Genomic DNA, 19596 nt, shown 5'->3' with positions numbered 1-19596 from the left:
TGTAGCCTTGTTCTGTGAGCTTTCAGAGTTTGTGTCTTTGCTGTTTATTTATTGCTTGGGACACAGCCATTCAAAACAGAACAAAAAATGCATATTTTACCAAGCAATAAGTGAAGTTCCTTGAGATAGACTGGCCACTGAGCAGTTTGCCCTCTCCTTCAGAGCCTTGCCCAGGTGGATTCTGCTGTTTAGGTTTCTAAGCTTGGTTTTCTAACCTGCAGTAGGCACAATCCACAATTTATGCTGTTCACATGGAGCAGAAGGGCTCTCCAAGGGCAGGTGCACAGCATGGTGTGCACAGTGGGCCAGGAAATTTCTGGGTTCAGGTACATGCAGTGCCCAAATAACCTGCCTGCCTGTCCCCATGGGCAGAGCACCCCACACATCTCTATTCCTCTCTGTGACTGACATTCTGTTATTAGAACCTCCATGGAGCTTTTCAAACCTTAAATAACCCAGCCTCATAATCACTCTGGGAGGTAATTAAGCTGCCTGGTTATCAACAGTGGAACTGAAATGTAGAGTTGGGATCTAGATTTTGGATGAGCTATCTTTTTTATTTTTTTTTTGCAGGCCAGGTCATAAAACATTAATACAAACAGTGTGGAGCAGGATTTCTGCTGCTGTCATGGCTCAGCATCAATACTTGAGTGAGATGTTTAGGAAGCTCCAATTTCCCAGCCCTGTTTCCAGAACATCTTGTAAGGCAGAATCCTGATGTATCTTGTTAGAAAAATGAACAGAACAGGATGTTTTGAAAAAATCTAAAGTGTACCTAGATCCTGCTAATTTGGAGAACATCATGGGCATGTTTCTGTGTCTCAGTGCAATGCTAGTGTCTCTCTTTGTATTAGGTTTTAGCATAATCTGTGATGGACTGAACTTTTTTTTTCTTTTTTTTCTTTTTCTTTTTTTTTTTTTTTTACCATGGCAACCTCACTATGGTGATTTCAGGGTTAGGGAGCTTTATATTTATCTTGACCAGCATGAAGAAGTCTGAGCCTCATTAAGTGAGGAAGGTGGATGGATAGCATATGGAACACACTGCACACGAGACGGCGCTTCCCTACCCAGGGCAACTGGGTCATTTGTATTATCTACATGAGCTGTGAGTTTCCTTTTGGAAATACTGACTTGCTAACTGTTCTCTCTGTCCCAAGGGAAGAAAATCCAGACAGATGGCTTCAGAGAAACCTTGCATCTTTAAGGGAAAGATATCCACCTGGAACAATAATTAATGCTGGTGGGTTATTTTTTTTTTTTGATTTGAGAAAGTTGGAAAGAATTCAGTATCACCAGAGGGCATTAACACAGAGACTAGCAGAGGACAGAAAAAGATAAAGAGGGGAAAAAATAGCTAGCACAAAGCAGTGATCCTATTAAAATGACATTGAAGAATTCTATTAGTGCTCTTTGCCCCCTCGCCTGCTGCCTTCGAAGATTCCAGGCGAAACACAAGTGCTTGCCAGTCAGACAAAGCCTACTAATCATCTCTGCTGAAAGGTGACATTCACACGCTGCAGAGGGACACAAGGGGCTCTTGGCTGACCACAATCAAGAGGCTGCTGCCAGCAAAGCTGCATCTGGCTGTGGGTACCAGCACCCCAGGCTGCAGGGATGGGGATGGTGGGGCAGGCAGCACACACAGGCTCAGCAGCTCTCTGTGAGCAGGGCTGAGTGGTAATGATACTGGGGCAGTTTTGTCTCCACAGGAAAGGAGGCTGATGGTGTGCAGGCTTGATGGAGCACTGGGCAAGTGGGGTGAACTTCATTCTCATGACACCCCAGCTGAAACACCTTGTGTCCTAGGTTCCAGTGTAGGGTGTAACCAGTGGTGTGTATTCTATTATCATCTTCACAAGCTGTTAAAGCAGGTGGGGCAGTGCTCCTTATCTCCTACTCATCCCTGATAACTCCCTCAGGGGCTGTCTCTGTCTAATGGGCTGTCAAGGACCCACCGAATGACCCATAGAATTACATGGTCCAGTTGGGAGATGCTTCACTCCAGGGGGAGGAGCCAAGCATTCCCACCTGGATATAATCTGGGGTTTGGACCAGCACAGAGCCCTTACCTACAGGACTCCCAGAGGACAAGAGCTACCACTGGACCTTCAGGTGAAGACCAGATCTCCAGGATAACTGCTCCAACAGACCCATCACTCCAGGAGGACTGCAGACCCCATTTAATGGGACTACTACCAACAGCCTGACTGACAGGGGGTCAGGTTGCTTTCTGACTCTGTCAGTGGTTTCTTTTTGTATTGTTGCATTTGGGTTTTTTGTTTTCCCTATTAAATTGTGTTTCTGACTTGGAGTCCCTCCCTGGTTTGCTTTCAAACCAGCACACCTTGCCATGCTACTATCCAAGATAAAACCTCATCCCTATTTAAATAGCACTGTTTTAAGCTTTGGAAATATTGACTCTTGTTGTTGATGAGGATCATTAGAAGCAACAAGTAAAGGGGAAGAAAAGCTAGATTAGGAGCTAGTCTTTTTTTAAAAAAAAAGTAACAAAAACCTTGGATGTGCTGCTTAGTTTGATAATGTGTCCTATATCCCAGGGTTCTCCAAAACAGTGGTGACTTTGGGAGATGTGAAAACTGAGATTAAGAGTTGTTCTCTACTTGCAAAATGCAAGACCTCATACCCCACTAGCAGTTAAACCTTCTAATTTCAACTTTCTGAACTTGTTCTGCCAGTACATTTCAGCAAATGCCTGTTTATACAAGAGTATCTAGTGCACCATGCACAGGATTAAGAATATATTCTTTCCTTGGACATATTCAAAGTAAGTTTTGATTTCTGTTAATTTCTCTCCCAGTTTTTTTTTTTTTTTTTTTTAGTAAGAAAGTCTACTTGGATCAGGATCAAAGGGATAGTTTATTGCTCTTTGTAGAAAAGTAGATTCTCTGGAAATTACTAAATGTAGCACAGAAAACTCATACAGCATCTTGTCTGTTTTACTCAGCAGAGATAATGTCTCAGCTGGAGTACTTGGTGGAGCACTGGGCACTGCATCCCAGAGAGATACAGACCAGCTGGAGTGAATCCAGAAGGGAGCTGCAGGAAGGATTGAAGGGCTGGAAATCACGACCTACCAGAAAGAATGACTCCATTTGGATTGCTTTTTTTAAAGGAAAGAAGATTAAGGATGGGGGAAGGGAGAATGATAATATTGCTCAAATATGCAAAAGACTGCTGCTGAGAGAAGAGGGAAAATTTCTTCTCCCTGTGAAAAGCAAAAGAAATAATGGGTTCATATTGCAGCAAGAATAACTTAAGTTAGGCATTATGAAAAACCTTTCTAACAGGATGGAAAATGAAGCACTGGACAGGATTGTCTGAAGAGAAATGCTACAGACCCCATTGAGAGCCTTTAAAACCAAATTGAACAACTGTTCCTCTTGGGCAAAGGAAAGGAACAGATGACCTTGGGAGTTAAAGGCATTATTATTTTGACATTATAGAGGAAAGCAATTCACCTGAAAACTCAGCTACTGGTGAAATGGCAAGTTGAAAAAGAAAGTAGTAAAGTTTTTATTAACGCTTTTCTACATCTTATAAACTTTCAAATAATTTTTTCAAGCCTCTTTAGATTTACTAGGCGTGTCAATATTAAAACATTAGAAAGTAACACAAGAATGGCAGAATGTAAAAGGGAGATGTTTGTAGGTTTCAGTAGTGGTCTGTACTTGGCAGCTCAGAGCCATTGACTGACCCAGGGACACTTGGAGCAGCATCACTCTCTGTGAAGCTCACCCCTTTCCAAATCATCCAGATTTCCCCACTGCCTTCTTCAGGGAGCCTGGTGCTGCCAAAGGTAGTTTGGAGAGTATTATTGTGGCAATCCAGAAAGGAGAGTTACACCTGCTCTAAATGGTAGCTGAGCACTGAGCTGGAATGTAAGAGGATGGAAATGGGGAGAGATGATAAGAAAATTGCCAAGTTGGCCCCTGTAGCCAAAAACATGCTGGCAAGGGTCCTCTGCTGCTTCTCTGCTGCAACCTCTCAATCACCCTTGGTACAGCCTTTGTAAAGCTCTGCCAAATAGGATTACACTCCAGCAGAGGGAGAATTTACACATTCCATAGGACTTGATGACACAGCAATTGATAAGGACACACCACTGTATTAACTGGGAAAAAAAATCCATATATATTAGAGGCTGTCTGGGCGAGAAAAGGAGAGTTTCATCCCCCTGTTTGGTTGGTTTTAAGCCCAAGCAATCTTTGTCTGTGTGCAAGGAGAGTCTTCTCAGAAGCCTCGTGCTTGTTAGAATTTAATTGCTTGCCGATCGTGCTGCTGGCGAACTGGTGCAAATAGAGATGATCCCTCATTAATGCAGAAGCTTACACCAGGCCAGCTCCAAGGAATAATTGCAGTCGTGTCTAAACATTCTCTGGTCCAAGATTCCTTAAACCAGAGTGCCATTTTATTAACATATCTGACAGGAAAAAAAATAATCAGCAAGAAATCTGTCTGGTAGCTGTTTCCTCACCCTCCAGACACTTTTAAAAGTAGGTCTTGTGGGTTTGTCTTAGAGGGTATTTGTGGCCTGGAACTGTAGAGAAATGCATTTGGAGACACATCACCAGACAAGAGGTCAGAGGGCCAACAGCCTCTATTAATTGCCTCACAGCTAGGCAGGAGCAGAAACTCTCCCCTTCGGCCTCGCTCAGATGGAGAGAGTCTAGCACAGCTGTAAACAGCTGTAAAGAGCTCTCAGGGCAGGAGAAAGCTACACTTACCTTTTGCTTTTTTAGCCTTGTGTGGAGAAAAAAAAATAGCAAAAAGCAAATGAAAAACTCCACTTGAAGGAAACCACACATAGATTGCTTCTCTTCCTCTCCTGGAGCCGAAGACATCAGTCTTCTTTTGCAGGAGACATGAGCTGCATGTTGAGACACCTTGTGATTATAAACTCTCCTCAGCAAAATTACTGAGGGTCAAGGAATTTGGGGACTCGCGGGACGATGTGACTGGCAGGACAATTAGGTGCAGGCTGTGTTCTTTCATTTCTGCTGGAAACTTGGTGTAATTACAGCTCCTGCCTGTGGCCTGTGTGATGCTGGAGGTTGGATGAGGTGCTCAGAATCCTCCCTCTGGCCGTAAAAATCTATTAACCTTGCTTTGCACCACGCACGGCTCAGGCGTACAGAAATTCAATACCTGTCCAACCATCGGAGAGCTCTCTTGTCAAGGAGGGAAAAATAGAACTACTGAGGTGAGCAGGGTTTCTCTCCAATTTTTTTTCCATTGAAATTGCTGGAGAGAAGTTTCCAGGCGAGGGAGGCAGGGCTGGGAGGCTCTATGACAAGCCTTGGGAGGAGCAGGCTCCCCAGCTTATTTAAAGGGGATAGAAAAGGAAAATCTGGTGGAGTCCTGCTACCCTTTCTTATAAAAGGAAAGCTCTGCAGCACAGGAAAATAGGCTGCCCCAGAAACAGGCCAGAAAATCACCATACTCCAGAGACTGTAATCTTTATTTTTGCACATATAGGGCAGAAGGATTTTTTTTTTTTAGTGAGGATCCTACTTATATATCAGCTTTCTTAGGGGGTAGTTTTTGGAGAAGGGGAGTAGTGAGAATTTCTAGGTAATTTGGTAATCTGCCTTTCTGGCTGGGAGATTCATTTGCCTTAAGTTAGGTATCTAAAGTTAAAGGTTTTCAAGCCTGAGCCAGCCAGAATTTTACTCTCTTTGTAACTGGTAGGAAAAACAGAAGAGGTGGCAAAAGCAGATCAGACATTTGTAACTGGTAGGAAAAACAGAAGAGATGGCAAAGGCAGATCAGACTACTCACCCTCCAGAGATGCCCATTTCCCTGCATCATCTTTACAAGGAGCCTTGGTGATGACTTCAGGCTTCAAGACCTACCTTACAGGAATCCAGAGTTAGGCAAGGTACCCAGCAGCCATCAGAGTAAAACTGCTCTACACAGATGATATTAATGTCATTAGAAAAAAAAAAAAAGTGCCACCTAATAATCAATCATTAGCTTCATTAGCTAATGAAGCTATGAGGTCAGACAGTTCCAATTGGAGGCCAAATCCAGCCTGTGGGCTGATTCCAACTGCCTTAGCTGTACTTCTGCCTCGACTCTGTGGTGGGATGGGAGGTGATGAGGAGCAGCTGTTAGCACCCTGAGTGAGGTCCAGCAGCTCCTAATTCTTTGTGCTGTGCTCATGTGCAGCAAAGCCTCAGCTCAGGGAGGTGCTGTGTCCTCATGGCTTGCAAAGAGAGTCTCCAAATGGGCATCTGGGCTCCAGGAACACAAAACAAAGCTTGGACCACCCTGTGGATTAAGTCATTCTTCTTGGCCAGAAATAGACTTAGGAAAGTAAACATCTTGAAGCTTGTACTGCACAGCTCTGCTTTCAAAAGTCCAAATTAAGTGCTTGGATGTGCAGCCTGTGCTGAGAGGTAGCGTTTGTGCAGTTGGGGTTCTTGCAATTTCCTTTGGAGGAATTTTCACAAAGGAAACAGGACTTTGTGTTTTCTGACATTTGCTTTAGCTAAAAGGCATTGTGAGGACTTTTGCAGAATACCAATTAGACTCACAGGTTAGTGTGTGAGAGCTATGTGCTTCGTGTTGGCTGAGGTCACTGCACAGCAGGAGAAAAAAATCAGAGCTATTCACAAGTAGCCTATCCCAGAGCTGCAGATTTGATTTCTCCACTTTAGCCAGATGAGGGTTGTTAGAAGAAGTAGCATCTTTCCTTACATCCACTGATCCAGTTAGAGAAGAGTAGACTAGCTGTTGGGCTTTGATCAAGGTCTGAAACACAACCTGGCAACCAGAAGGGCTTCTGCTCCCAGGGACTCATCTGGGCTTTCTTTCTTTTTTTTTTTTTCAACTACATCAGCCAGTCTAGGAAGAAATATCACCTTGCTATAAATGATTACTTATGTCTGTCTCTGACAATCACAGCTACTGCATGCAATGTTGCTCTTAATTCCTTTCACTCTCTAATAATTGCATGGCTTAGGTCCCTCTTAAAATACCCTGGTGATGTTTGGTGCTTTTGTGCTTGTAAAAGGTGCTGCCTGTTCATGCTAGGGCCACTGGTGCCATGGGACAGGTTGTGCCCTTGGGACACCAGGGAAAGCCTCTCTGCCCTGTGCTGCCTCAGGGAGAGCTCAGGTGCTCCAACAGTTCCCACTATGACTCCTAGATGAGGTTTTATGGAAGCAAAGCAAACAATCCTATATTTCAGAGACACCTTCCCCTAATATTCCTCTGTCTCAGAAAAGCTGCAGAGCAAAGTGTACCCTATGTGCTTGAAGCTCCTTCTCTCCATGCCTACCACCCAACAAACACACCTGCCTGCTAGGGGATGGACCCTCACAGCACAAAGCAGGAGGACAAAAGGGATTCCCTGGGGCAGAGCCAGGACTCACTGAGAGCTACAGGAGGGACAGACCATCTCCTGTGACTATTTTCTGAGTGGCCCACTGAAAACTTACATGAGGAGGAGCATGTTGTAATATTACAGCACATTTTCCCAGTCATGTGGGGCACGAAAAACCTACTTTTCACATGGTGGTAATATGCAGTGTTTAGCAAAAATATATAAAGTCAAGGTAAATTGGTACTGTTTCCTCTCAATTTTTACTCATGTTACCACTAATTCTGCAAACAGGTTTTCTTGCTGCCTCTCTGTTGTATGAAACCAAGGGAATGTCTCTAATAACGATACTGCCACACACAACAGAATTCAGCCACCTACACAGCTTTAATCAGAACATCTTTCACTGCTCAAAAGGGGAATTTATCCAAGAAACAGCTCTTAAATTGACCATGCTAGTGTTTCTGGGATAAGATCTCCAGCATTTCTTGGCATTTGTCTCCATCTGTCACATTAACCTTCCTCTGATCTGTCTCTTCTAAATGCCAGCTCACCAGGGTCAAGGCAGTCACAACGTGGTCCACAAGGCCTTAAGGTAGTGCAGCTCTTCCCTCATTACCTGACTAGGCACATGTGTGTCAGGCAACACTTATGTGGCAGCTGAGGCTGATGCCCCCAAGAGTCTCCCAATTAGTCTGTCCCTTGAAGAGAAAACCACTGAAAAATGTCATTCTTCTTGGTGGATATAGTCCTCTCACAGCTGATCTAAGTCCCAGTTGTGTAACTCCTAACTAGTGTGTGTTGTCACTCTCTTTAACATCCTTATTGCTCTACACCATAATCATGTAGGCAATGTCTGTGCTACAAAAAAAAGAGGGTTAAGGTACCAATGCCTGGGCTGATCTAAGTCCCAGTTGTGTAACTCCTAACTAGTGTGTGTTGTCACTCTCTTTAACATCCTTATTGCTCTACACCATAACCATGTAGGCAATGTCTGTGCTACAAACAAAAGAGGGTTAAGGCACCAATGCCTGAACCTAGAGCCAAGTGGCTCCTTGGGTACAGTTCCTATATAAATATATATTTCCCATGCTGAATGTCCACTTACCTTCAGTTCATCCAAGCTGAAGGAGAGGGTACCTGCTGTCTTTTCTAAATTTTAGTCCATGTGGTCCTTGGGTCCAAGTCAATTGTTTGAGGAAGTAGTTGCTCTACTCAGGTCGATATGAAGCACAATGTGTAGGTGTAGCATGAAACTTCTCATCGAGCTCATTATTAAAAGAGTAGCTTTCAATACTAGGACAAGTTCATCATTAATTAATAGTATTGTCTCAAAGCAACATCTGGAAAATACATACAGGCCTGTGCATATGCATGTACACCCCACCTGGTCCATGACCTGCTCTTCCTTAAGTTCTCCAGACACTACATGTAAAGTGGAATCCTTATTTCTTTAAATAACTCACTTCTTCCTTTTTCAATGAACTTACTCATGCTCTTTGAACTTCAAGGTAGAAAAATCAAAGGCAGTCACTGTGTCTCTTAGGAGTTCTTGACCTACTTTGTACTGATCAGTTCTCATCTCCTACAGAAATGTGGAAACTGTGTCAGAAGGATTTACACAATAAGCTGTCAAGAATGTTTCTTATTTTAACTTTATGCATTTCAAGGAAAGGAACCTGAAAGAAATATGCACAAACTTTGAGTACAATTGTAGGAAAAGTGTCTGTGCCAACAGATAATGTAAAAGATACCTCTGTGGGCTCAAGAGGCTACTTGAATGAGTTGTCTAGTATAATTCAGAAAAGCATCTCCAAATTCTTTCACATTGGCAGTAAAATCAGAACTATTACAAAGCAATTTTGTTGGGAGAGAAAGGGGAAATTTGAAAACTTGGGGTTGGGAGGTAAAGCAAAAGATTTTTCCACTTCAAGACAAAGTTCCACTAATCAGTCATTGATCAGTGATGTATTATGAACGTAAGACTTCTTATTCTTTAAATGTTGGCAAATAATCAGAGATCTAGTGAGGTACTGATTAGGCCACCCACCCCCCAATCTGTCAAATGCCTAAATCAACACTCCAGGACACTGCTAGAGAGAGAGCAGGACAAATTAGGTGTCATTGTGAGGTAGCCTTTGAATTCTCCCCAAAACGAAGAAGGAAAACAAGTTACCTTGTTCTGTCCCCTCTCCTCACCCTCTCCCTGGGACTTCCTTACCAATGGGGATTTCTAGCCCTGCCAGGCTCTGAGTACTATACCTAGGAATGCAACACAGGATGAAATGACAGACATACAGTTTTGGCACAGGGAATAAACAACCTGCTGAAGAAGTGGCTCCTTGCACTGGGCTTTGCTCAGTGTCGTTAGGGGTCAGCTCATGGTTGTCACTGTGCTCTCAGACACAAGTTGGTCACATCAGGTAGTGCAGGTCACTCCTGTAAGGCTCTGTGCTAAAATGTATAACAAACAACATGTAGTCCATTTGTTGCTTGGAAATGCCCTGGTTTCTGGCAGCAAACACTTCTCTACATGTATAGCAGCGTAGGTGGATTGAATTCTTCCATTCCAACACTGCCAGCTTTTTTTTTGAATACAAAGGATTTAGGTTTTGACATGTCCATTAACAAGTTCAGTATCTTTTTGTGCCAATATCTCTGTGACCATATGTGTGTTGTATTCATATATGCACATGCACATGTCTGCTTTTTCACAAAGCCTTTAGTATGGAAACTGGACACCTGTATCTCTGTGTCTCAGTGAAGCACTTTGTGGGGACAAAAGCAAAGCAAAATTACAGCATCATTGCTGTAATGCCTCCAGTTCAAGGGCAGAGCTTTCCTCAAACTGCATGGGACAAAGTCTGCCTGTAAGAGAAAAGTTGATTTAAGGGATGTTGGATACATCATTAAGTTTCAGTGACTATCAACTTAAAGCTACAGTGGCATCAGCACTGTCAGACAAGTAAACACCACCAAATGCAACTCTTATCTCACATCGCTTCTTTTAAAGAAGAGTAGCCTGTCCTGAACACAGACAGATTTAGTTGCCCCATGTACCCTGTGCCACATGGACAATTGTCAGTGGGATTTTCTGAACAGCTTGGTTTAGCACCCCTGTACACTTGTGCCATGAGATAACCTGGGTTTGCTGCTCCCAGAGCTTGTAACACCCTTAATCCAGACTACATCCTCATGCTCTCCTCAGCCCACACCTCCAGTTTCCATAGCTGCTACTGGGATTCAATTTCTGCAGTTTTTCTTCCAGTTTGGACATGATGTGCAGGGATGAGAGGGTCTATGCCATGCTTCCCAAGGCCCTTTGCCATAAGCTCCTTCAGACTGGTGGAGCTGGACCCCATGCTAGGAAAGGAGGTGTGTGACCCAGGCTGACCTCCCTCCCAGCTGATGTGATGCCCTCTCCTGCCCTGCAGTCAGTCTGCTCTGGCACCTCCTGGAAAGACCACGAGCTGCTTCTCTGGAAGACCTCTCCTGCCCTGCAGTCAGTCTGCTCGGGCACCTCCTGGAAGGACCACGAGCTGCTTCTCTGGAAGGAAAAAAGATGTGATAAGCAACTTCCATTTAAAGCCTTCTTGTGGGAACACTTCTCATCACCATGCTATTCTAAATACAGACGGACATATCCCCCTGCATGCAGATGTTTGTTGTGCATTGCTCTGAGCACAGCTATTAAAATCAGGGGAGTTTGATGATATTCACCACCATACATTAAACCCACGGCCTGCAAGAGCCATCTCCTCTCCACTTTGTGCCTGTGCCAGCAGTAACCAGGTGACAGTGAACTGATTTACATTCCGGGGTGATTATCCGCGGTGATGCGCTCCATTAAATGGGCGGACGGTGGATTTCTTTTCATAATCCATAGTGACACACTGAAAATGGAAGTGACAAAAATTATAGATAGCTCTTTGGCTGAAGATGAGAAAAAAAAAGCATGAAGGAGAGAGGCCCAGGGGTTTGCTCTTGTGAAATGCCAAGACAGGCTGGGATGTGCCAGCTTAGGGGTTGGGCAAAAAGGGTTATCGTGACTGGGGTTACGTGAGGATGGTAACTGGTAGCTAGTGGGTTCTGCAGAGCTCCATCTTAGGCTCACTGCTTTTCAACACCTTCATAAACAACCTGGATGCAGGACTTGAAGGGATACTGAGTGAGTTTGCCAATGATAATAAATTGGGAGGAGCTGTTGACTCCCTCCAAGGCAGAAAGGCCCTGCAGAGAGATCTAGACAAATCAGAAGGTTGGGCAAGCACCAACTGTTTGAAGTTTAACAAAGACAAGTGCAAGGTTCTGCATCTGGGACAGGGCAACCCTGGCTGTATATACAGACTGGGGAATGACATGCTGGAAAGTAGTGCTGGGAAGAGACCAACCAACAAGAGGTTCTTGTTGATGTCAAGTTTAATATGAGTTGGCAGTGTGCCCTGGCAGCCAGGAGGGCCAACCATGTCCTGGGGGGCATCAGGCACAGCATCACCAGCTGGTTGAGGGAGGTGATTCTTCTGCCCTACTCTGCACTGGTGCAGCCTCACCTTGAGTATTGTGTGCAGTTTGGGGCACCACAAATATAAGAAAGACATAAAGGTATTAGAGAGCATCCAAAGGAGGGCTATGAATATTGTGAAGAGTCTAGAGGGGAAGCCATACAAGGAACAGCTGAGGTGACTTGGTTTGTTCAGCTTGGGGAAGAGGAGACTGAGGGGAGACCTCATATCGGTCTACAACTTCTTCACGAGGGGAAATGCAGGGGTAGCAATGATCTCTTCTCTCTGGTTACCAGTGACAGGACCCAAGGGAATGGCATGGAGCTGTGTCAGGGGAGTTTTAGGCTGGATATTAGGAAAAGTTTTTCAGCCAGAGAGTGGTTTGGCACTAGAACAGCTCCCCAGGGCAGTGGTCACAGCACCAAGCCTGGCAGAGTTCAAGAGGTGTTTGGACAACACTCTCAGGCACAGGGTGTGATTCTTGGAGTTGTCCTGTGCAGGATGAGGAGTTGAACTTCAATGACCTTCGTGGGTCCCTTCCAACTCAGGATATTCTATGATTCTATGAGTGCCCCCATTTCCACTCGAGGACTGTGGAAGGAGAGTGCTGAGCCCATCAGAGGAGTGCAGGATGGAGCTCTCATTTGGGAAGCAAATATTAATTTCTTTGCAAATGTAATTTTCTATGGCTCAAAGAACATTAAGCCAAGTACAGCCTTTAAATTTTCTACTTTTTAAGTACTTCTCTATTTTTTATGAAAGAACATCTATGAATGTGTGCAAGACAGTGTGTGTTTGAGGATTTAGCTCAGCATAGGCTTAGTTTGAAAAACAAGCCTTTACTGACCCCAAAGATCATGAAGGCATGCAACAAAGACTGAGATGGATGGAATGAATAGAATTGTGGGAAAGATGCCTGAAATTTGTATTAGACTGCATTTTTTAAGCTATAGGACACTTGAATAGAGATAAACACTCAAACTGGGTCAGCTCATAAGCATTCAGCAATTTCACGTCTTTCCTCGACGGCTGCTGCTTGGGTCACAGAGTCTAAAGCTGCACAGTTCAATAAATAAATAGGGCCATCATTTGTTCTCCATATTTCTGAGGTCAATTGTGGGCACTCAAGCCTTTGAGGTTTCTGGAAGAGCCATGCTTGAATCCAGGGATACCTGAAAAATAGTTTTATTCCAAATTAGCATCCTAAAAAAAGACTTAAATCAACCACATGTCAAGACAGCCTTTAAAATCAGAGGCATAAAAATAAACCCCTACAGACTTGCCTTAAAAGATAGCTCCGAACTCAACAGCTCTGAAGTCTAATAAGTGCAATATAAACATCTTTTGAGCAAAACATAGTGGTGAAAAGAATGTTTATTGTGTTATAAAAATCAATGCAATCTGCGGGGACTGAATCAAATCGCTGTACAATCTTACCCTGTGATTCACTTTGCTTTCATGAGTAAGGGATGCTAGGATGAAATGGAATATGCATGTAGCTGGAATGGTTGGAATATACAGGGTGAGAAAATATAATCACTTTTTTCTCTTTTTTTCCAGTTTGGAATCTGACAGTGACATATGTTTTTCATTGCTTTCATTAATATATCAAAATGTTTCCACCACGTGGTGAAAACCACTAATTCATGAAAATGCAGATTAGATGCCACAACCCCTAAACTAACAGAGAACCTTTCATTTAGGTATAATTATGAAATACTACCATCACCCAGGGTTCTGCTGGCGTGCAGGATTTGCTATCATCATTCACACGTATATTTTTGTGTGACTTAGACTTGCAGCTCATATTTTCAAAGCATTTGTGTCAGTCTCTGAGCTCCTTTGCTTTAAAGTAAATATATAACGGCGTGAAAAAGATTGGCAGTGTCACCAGCAGCATCTCTTTACTCTAAAGTGGAGATGAGTCAAGCAGAAATTAAATTATAATCAAGCCATACCTATCAGCACATTACATGCAAATATCAGCCCCTTTGCTTACCAGGACTGAGGTAGATAAGTACTTTTTACAGTGTTTTGAATGTTAATTGTTTGAGATGATAATATGGGAAATGAGCTCAATGAGTATTGTAAGGCCAATCTTTGCACCATGAGGTATCCTGCCAAGGGTATGTCTAGAGAAGAGAACAAGCAAGTCCTGAGACTGCTCTGAGCATCCTTGGAGCTGCATGAGTTCAGTGCCTGGTTCTATATACCCCAAGACACAGCAAGCTGAAGGTGCCAGGCTGACTATGACCACTTCAGTTTTCATTCACACAACACAACATCACTAAGGCCTCTTCAGTTTTGATTCACAACCCCACACATCTGGCTGCTCTGGAGCATGGGCAAAGCAAGACTGATTCTGCCTACAAAGTGTATATCCTAGTCAATGTCTCCCATCTCTTAGACGAGAAAGGTGCACGTGCATGGAGAAGAAGGGATGGGAGGGTTGTGGTCATGGCATTGGGCTGAATCTGCATTTTTCTGTGCAGCCTCGGGTTAGTCTTTCCTTTTACTCCCATCTTACCTCCCCATGTGACAAACTGGAATAAACCTGCTGCCTTTTATCTAGCACAAGCTTGGCTTTCTAAACAGTCAGGACAGGTTTGTGCAGCAGGACGATGAGGGGCCACACATGTACCAAGCCAGACAAAGAAAGGTCGAAATGTTAAACGATCTATTGCAATAACAGGAGTGTTTGTTGTTGTTTTTTTCTAACCAGGAGAATATATAAAAGGACAGTAAAGCTATGGCAATCAGCTCGTCACATCACAGCCTGTCGCAGCCCTCCCTCTCTCCTCTGCTGTCACTGTGCACCCACTGAACGAATAGCCAAACCCAACTTCATTTCAGCTTCGGACAAGGACTGTCAGTCACTTCTGACAACAACCATTTGGTGCCCATTTTTAGCAAGATTTGAACAGATCAATCTTTATCTGGTGGTTCAAAGAAGCAGTTCCATCTGCGTACAGCTTGGTGCTCGCAAACGCCGTGCTTGATCTTTAAATGTATCATTGTTCTGAGTCACTGGCTGCTTCTGCTCTAATGTAGGTGATCTGATTCACCAAAGTAAGTTAATAATATAACTGGGGAAAATTAAGTTCCTATTTCTATGAAAGCATAAATGTTATCTGAGATGGTGACATTTACGATTCACTGAAAAAATATGATTTGTTTTATATGCAGTTGTTGAGCTGCCAAGGAGCTTTTTTTATTTCTAGCAATTTAAGCTTCTCTGTAAAGTAGATGATTTAAGACATGCAGAAGATGCCTTTTCCTCACTGATCCATTATGCCTCCCTTTTCCCTTTGCTCGTGCTCTGCAGCAGGCAAAGAAGCAGCACTGGTTAGAAATCACCAGACAAACATACACAGCTCATTTTTCTTTGTAATAGGAGGGAGGGAGAAGAAAACCTTATAAAACACAGAGCCATTAAAAAAAACCCAAACCACAACAAACAGACAATTCTATCATGATGGATAACACTTACACAATTAAATAAAAATACACTTGTGATACCAAAGAACAGAGCACATTTCATTTTTATCTGCAGTGTCACTCTCCTAATGGTTTCTGTCACAAAACCTAACCAAAACAAATCTGGGAGGCAGACAGAGTCTTGGGTTTCAGGGATGCAGAGTTCTGCCAGGTGGATCAGAAAAGTAGGTCAGTGGGTCATTAATGCAAACCTGATGGGAAATAAACCCCGACCTGCTGAAAAGGAAGAGGTTTAGCACAGTTGTCCATTCGCTACACTTCGTGCATATCATTTTCTCTAAATAGGCATTGCAGTTCAAGCACTGCGAGTCAAAATGCAGATCTGAGGACATCTCAGCCACTGAAACACTTTCATCCTCTCACATTGTGCAGACCTCACAAATCACATTACACAGACGGTGGCGTTTCCACACTCAAAAAGCAACATATATTACAATTTCTGTGTGCCTGAGTACACTGCAAATAATTTCCAGAAACCATTACAGTCGTATTTCTATTACTGACCAAGTCACTTAACCCCTAAAATGCTTTTCATCCTTCCACGTTCTAAAAACCTGATGTGTTTTTGACATTTCATCTTCCAAGAAGACGTGAGAGATACAACGTTGGGAATTTCCACTTGCAGCCTTGTACCTTTAGCTGCTTTGCAGCTTTCCTTTTACACATGGTGAGGAACTCGTGGCAGTGAGGGAAAATGAGTCACATTCCTTTGAGCTCCTCAGTGCCCTGCAGACAACCCCTCTGCATCCCTGCACCTCTGTCTGTTGCTCCTCCAGTCCCCTTTGCTCCCACACCTGCCTCCCCCACACCCACCATTGGAAGTCTTTGCCTTCAGGCATTCTGAATCTCTTTCTTTCTTACTTAGTTTACTTTTTTCTTTGCCTTCAGGCATTCTGAATCTCTTTCTTACTTAGTTTACCTTTCTTGGCAAAGACTTGGTGGATTTTTTTTCTTATAAGACCAAATCAAACAAATCTGTATTTTTTTTTTTACCCATTTTTCTCTTCTGATCAAGGAATCAAGCACTTGGGTAGGTTAAGAAATCTGCTGCACCTTGGAAATCCTTCCTGATACATTAGTTCCTTCAGGCATTCTGAATCTCTTTCTTACTTAGTTTACCTTTCTTGGCAAAGACTTGGTGGATTTTTTTTCTTATAAGACCAAATCAAACAAATCTGTATTTTTTTTTTTACCCATTTTTCTCTTCTGATCAAGGAATCAAGCACTTGGGTAGGTTAAGAAATCTGCTGCACCTTGGAAATCCTTCCTGATACATTAGTTCTTGGAGACATCTAACAAACAAAAGTCCTTTGGTGTGCAGAGGCATTCAATAAATACCTGTAAACAAGCACAGGAATTTGGAGTTAAGATTTCTCTTTTATCTTCCATACAATAACTTCCTTGCACTTCTTTGACTTTCCTTTTGGTAAACATTATCTCTTTTCTGGGCAACTTGAGAACCTGAATGCAGATGAGGCATCTTAAAAATAACCCTTCAAGACAGACACATCCCATATACTGTCCTGCCTGGTTTAGTTTAAACTTCTCTGAAGTGACAAGAAAGATGATGAACCCAATGGTGCGTGCAGCAACAGCAGCTCACCGTGTACATTAAAGCAGTGGAGCACATCTCTGCTCAGGACCAAGGTGGTTCTGGCTGCCTGCTAAGGTCATGGACCTGAATGTCTTGTCCTGGCCAGGACAGCTTGTGATCCTTTGAAGGGTGCAATAATTCAGCTGGCACAGACAGCAGGAAGAAGAACGGAGGTTCTTCCTTGTTCCATGCATGGACATTGCCACTGGATTGCATAGTGAATAATTGTTTTTGTGTGTCTTGAAAGAGGTGTATTATAAACTGGTGGATACCTACAGGTTGTAGATACCGATTTAAATCGAAATGATTTAAGCAATTTTCTCTAATTATGATTTCAATCATTAACGGCAAAAAGCTAATCCTTGTTTACTGCTTGTTTTAAATTGTACTTGTAGAATATTTCCCCACACAAAGGCCTGTACTCAATAATTGATGTGCATTTCTATTTCTTTTTGCAAGGCTAGAAGGTAAACAAAATCCACATCAAATTATCTGTGCAGTTATGGTTTACAAACATTTATTCAGATCCTTAATTTGTGAGTTACTTAATTCTGAAATGCCAGACAAAGCATCTCTTATTTATTAGATGATGCTTCCTTCTTCCTTACAATTTAAATCAAAATGGAATTAATTAAAATATGTGAAATCAACACTTTGCTATTGTTTGAATTATCTCAGAAAAGCTGACTGGGATGTGGTGTATGTGTGGGACAAAGTGAATGTGCTATAGCACTTAAAGCAAGTAAACAGTTTTAATAAACAGAGGAGCTAACATTTCTGTCTCACTAAATTGATTATTTACAGTCACCTGCATTTTGATTATCTTAGAATTAGCAATTTTCATCCTTTCACAATATTTTATACTCACTAGGGGTTTTTTTTGGTTTATAACTGAGTACTTGGCTTTCAATTCAAATGATCTAGTCCTTGACCAGAGTTACTTCAAAAAATGTAAAGCAGAAAATGTTCCATTTGTATTTACAGTAGAAGTTACCTCTGATTAAAACAAATATTTGTCACTTTAGCAAACCTGATTTCCTGGTTTTTATTTAATAACTTCCCCTAGCTGTAGGATGCCTTTCACAGAATCACAGAATCAGGTTGGAAGGGACCACAATAGGTCATTGGTCCAACCTCCCTACTCCAGCAGGGCCACCCTAGAGCACATGGCTCAGGATTGTGTCCAGATGGGTCTGGAATATCTCCAGTGAGGGAGAATCCACAACCTCTCTGGGCAATCTGTTCAGTGCTCAGTGACTGCACAGGAAAGAAATTCCTCCGTGTATTCAGGTGGAACTTCCTGTGCATCAGTTTTTGCTGTTACCTCTTGTTTTATTGGTTTCCACCACTGAGAAGAGTCTGATCCATCATTTTGCAACTTTCTATTCATGGACTTAAATCCATTAATGAGGTCCCTCTTGGTTGTCTCTTCTTGAGGCTGAACAGGCCCAACTCCCTCAGCCTTTCCTCATCACTGAGGTGCTCCAGTCCCTTCAGCATCCTTGTCCACCTCCCCTGGACCTGCTCCAGGAGCTCTATGTCCCTCTTGTCCTGAGGAGCCCAGAACTGGACACAATCCTCCAGGTGTGGCCTCACCAGGGCTGAGGAGAGAGGCAGGATCACCTCCCTGACCCGCTGGCAAAACTTCTTAATGCATCCCAGGATTCCATTGGCCCCATCATACCATGAATATCTGTCCTCAAGAGTCCCCAAATGGGGAGCAGTAGAGGAGGTGGTCTGGGTAGATACCTGTGGGCAGGAATGACTACCTGGAGCTTGGCCACTGGAAAAATCCCTCATGGCCCTGCCTATCTGAGCATGGTACTGAAAGAGTGAATTGGCATCTGCAGTCTGGAATGACCTCTAAAGCCAAGATTACAACTTCAGGAGCAGCTTCTCAGTGCACGTCATTCCTCCATCATTGCTGCTTTGCATCATGACCCAGTAGTTTAAAGAAAAACTACTTCATTTTTGTTTGACTACCCCTCCAACTTCTATTTTCATGTTACTTGGAGAAGTCAAATAAATACTCAGAGTTTCTGGAATGATCCTTAATCTCTTTAAATTGATGGGCATCCCTCTTCTGGCTCACAATTTAACAGAACACCCAGCAAATTCTTTGTTTTAGCCGATTTCCACAAGGAATTAAGCACAGGACTTGAGTAGAAATTAGACTGTGCACATAGTATGTCCCTTCATCAACAGAATATGTCTGAAGCACTTTCAACTGCTAGAGAGGTAATTAATAAAATTAAACTTTCAATTTCTTACTGCATAAAATAAGTTGACATATATGACAACAGAAATGTTGCTAAATTTGTTTTGTTGGTGTAATCCCCTTGCTCTGACGATTAATCTATTAATCTTTTCATTAAAAATCTGGATATTACAGTTGAAATGAAATCTTATTTTTCTCTTTAAAACAATAGTTGCTTAAAATTAAAATGTAAAATATGACACCACATGGGAAAGTCTAAATTTGTTATCATATATTAGAATACTAAAAGTCACAATAAAAAGAACAAACTATATGGTTGCAACCATGGGTTTTAGGAGTCAACACTGTGCCTTTGTGGCTAAGAAGGCCAATGGAATCCTGGGATGCATTGGGAAGAGCATTGCCAGCAGGTCAGGGAGCTGATCCCGCCCCTCTG

Source organism: Acanthisitta chloris, unplaced genomic scaffold, assembly GCF_000695815.1.
Source record: "Acanthisitta chloris isolate BGI_N310 unplaced genomic scaffold, ASM69581v1 scaffold9523, whole genome shotgun sequence".
Classification (NCBI taxonomy): domain Eukaryota; kingdom Metazoa; phylum Chordata; class Aves; order Passeriformes; family Acanthisittidae; genus Acanthisitta; species Acanthisitta chloris.
The sequence above is the reverse complement of the archived record's forward strand: the minus strand, read 5'-3'. Positions refer to the sequence as shown.